General features: G+C 63.1%; 3 non-coding genes across 3 annotated transcripts; all 3 read right to left on the minus strand.

Annotated features, from left to right (window-relative positions):
• Window positions 1-210: 210 nt before the first annotated feature.
• LOC138230039 (U2 spliceosomal RNA) lies at window positions 211-401 on the minus strand. Its single transcript, XR_011186087.1, has one exon. It is a non-coding gene; the product is annotated as a U2 spliceosomal RNA (small nuclear RNA).
• Window positions 402-1,218: 817 nt separating this feature from the next.
• On the minus strand, window positions 1,219-1,409 carry LOC138230050 (U2 spliceosomal RNA). Its single transcript, XR_011186098.1, has one exon. It is a non-coding gene; the product is annotated as a U2 spliceosomal RNA (small nuclear RNA).
• Window positions 1,410-2,226: 817 nt separating this feature from the next.
• Window positions 2,227-2,417, minus strand: LOC138230061 (U2 spliceosomal RNA). The gene has a single exon (XR_011186109.1). It is a non-coding gene; the product is annotated as a U2 spliceosomal RNA (small nuclear RNA).
• Window positions 2,418-2,500: the final 83 nt, after the last annotated feature.

Below are 2,500 nucleotides of genomic sequence, written 5' to 3' on the forward strand. Positions count from 1 at the left end.
GAAAAGGGGGCCGGCCTGCTTGCCCAGAGAGTCGAGACGCGGGAAAGTGCACAGAGGGAGCACGGGAACGGAGACGGGGAGGGGGAGGGGGAGAGAGAGACACACAGATGGACGAGAGACGAGACCCGAGAAGAAGGAGCTCCAGTCCACCTCGCTTGCTTGCTTGCTTGCTTGCTTGCTAGCTACGTCTGTCTTTTCACCGCTGAGAGAAGGTGGTGCACCGCTCCCGGAGGCGCTGCAATACCGGGCCGATGCGTGGAGAGGACGGAGCAAGCTCCTGATCCAGCTCCCTGTTCCAAAAATCCGTTTAATATGTGGTCCCCCGATGGGGGACGTATCAGATATTAAACTGATAAGAACAGATACTACACTTGATCTTAGCCAAAAGGCCGAGAAGCGATGCCCGACGCCGGCCTTGGGCGGGCGCGCGGGCGTCCGGCTGGCGCGCAGCGGCGCAGGCCGACGCCTCGGGAGCCCGGTCCGCACGCGGCTGCCGGCCGCCCGGACTCCGCTCTCCCCCTCTCTTGCCTGCCTGCTTGCTCGCCTGCCTGCCCGCCAGTCCCGGGCGGGGGCCCTGCTCTTGGATCTCCTGTCAACGGCCCGACAACGACCGCAGCCGCAGGGGGGCGCCAGCCGGCCGGCCTCCTTAGCTTAGGCCCCTCCCACCAGCAGCAGCTGTGCCGAGCGAGCTGCAAGCGAAAGCGGACCGTCGGCACCTGCGGGCAGAGGCAAGGGGCAGCGCTCTCTCGGGAGGGACGGGGACACACACACACACAGACGCGCGCGCCTGCCCGCCTGCCGGAAAAAAAGGAAGAAAAGGTGTATATACTAAGTTTTTTGGAGGGAAACCGCCCGGCTGTCGAAAGGGGCCCGCCTGCGAGGACGGGGACACACACACACACACACACACATACACACACACACACACACACACACAAAAGCCACGCCTGCCTCCCTGGGAAAAGGCTGAAAAAACTAAGTTTTTTGGAGGGAAAACGCACGGGAGCCGAAAAGGGGGCCGGCCTGCTTGCCCAGAGAGTCGAGACGCGGGAAAGTGCACAGAGGGAGCACGGGAACGGAGACGGGGAGGGGGAGGGGGAGAGAGAGACACACAGATGGACGAGAGACGAGACCCGAGAAGAAGGAGCTCCAGTCCACCTCGCTTGCTTGCTTGCTTGCTTGCTTGCTAGCTACGTCTGTCTTTTCACCGCTGAGAGAAGGTGGTGCACCGCTCCCGGAGGCGCTGCAATACCGGGCCGATGCGTGGAGAGGACGGAGCAAGCTCCTGATCCAGCTCCCTGTTCCAAAAATCCGTTTAATATGTGGTCCCCCGATGGGGGACGTATCAGATATTAAACTGATAAGAACAGATACTACACTTGATCTTAGCCAAAAGGCCGAGAAGCGATGCCCGACGCCGGCCTTGGGCGGGCGCGCGGGCGTCCGGCTGGCGCGCAGCGGCGCAGGCCGACGCCTCGGGAGCCCGGTCCGCACGCGGCTGCCGGCCGCCCGGACTCCGCTCTCCCCCTCTCTTGCCTGCCTGCTTGCTCGCCTGCCTGCCCGCCAGTCCCGGGCGGGGGCCCTGCTCTTGGATCTCCTGTCAACGGCCCGACAACGACCGCAGCCGCAGGGGGGCGCCAGCCGGCCGGCCTCCTTAGCTTAGGCCCCTCCCACCAGCAGCAGCTGTGCCGAGCGAGCTGCAAGCGAAAGCGGACCGTCGGCACCTGCGGGCAGAGGCAAGGGGCAGCGCTCTCTCGGGAGGGACGGGGACACACACACACACAGACGCGCGCGCCTGCCCGCCTGCCGGAAAAAAAGGAAGAAAAGGTGTATATACTAAGTTTTTTGGAGGGAAACCGCCCGGCTGTCGAAAGGGGCCCGCCTGCGAGGACGGGGACACACACACACACACACACACATACACACACACACACACACACACACAAAAGCCACGCCTGCCTCCCTGGGAAAAGGCTGAAAAAACTAAGTTTTTTGGAGGGAAAACGCACGGGAGCCGAAAAGGGGGCCGGCCTGCTTGCCCAGAGAGTCGAGACGCGGGAAAGTGCACAGAGGGAGCACGGGAACGGAGACGGGGAGGGGGAGGGGGAGAGAGAGACACACAGATGGACGAGAGACGAGACCCGAGAAGAAGGAGCTCCAGTCCACCTCGCTTGCTTGCTTGCTTGCTTGCTTGCTAGCTACGTCTGTCTTTTCACCGCTGAGAGAAGGTGGTGCACCGCTCCCGGAGGCGCTGCAATACCGGGCCGATGCGTGGAGAGGACGGAGCAAGCTCCTGATCCAGCTCCCTGTTCCAAAAATCCGTTTAATATGTGGTCCCCCGATGGGGGACGTATCAGATATTAAACTGATAAGAACAGATACTACACTTGATCTTAGCCAAAAGGCCGAGAAGCGATGCCCGACGCCGGCCTTGGGCGGGCGCGCGGGCGTCCGGCTGGCGCGCAGCGGCGCAGGCCGACGCCTCGGGAGCCCGGTCCGC

Source organism: Lepisosteus oculatus, unplaced genomic scaffold (genome assembly GCF_040954835.1).
Source record: "Lepisosteus oculatus isolate fLepOcu1 unplaced genomic scaffold, fLepOcu1.hap2 HAP2_SCAFFOLD_477, whole genome shotgun sequence".
Lineage (NCBI taxonomy): Eukaryota > Metazoa > Chordata > Actinopteri > Semionotiformes > Lepisosteidae > Lepisosteus > Lepisosteus oculatus.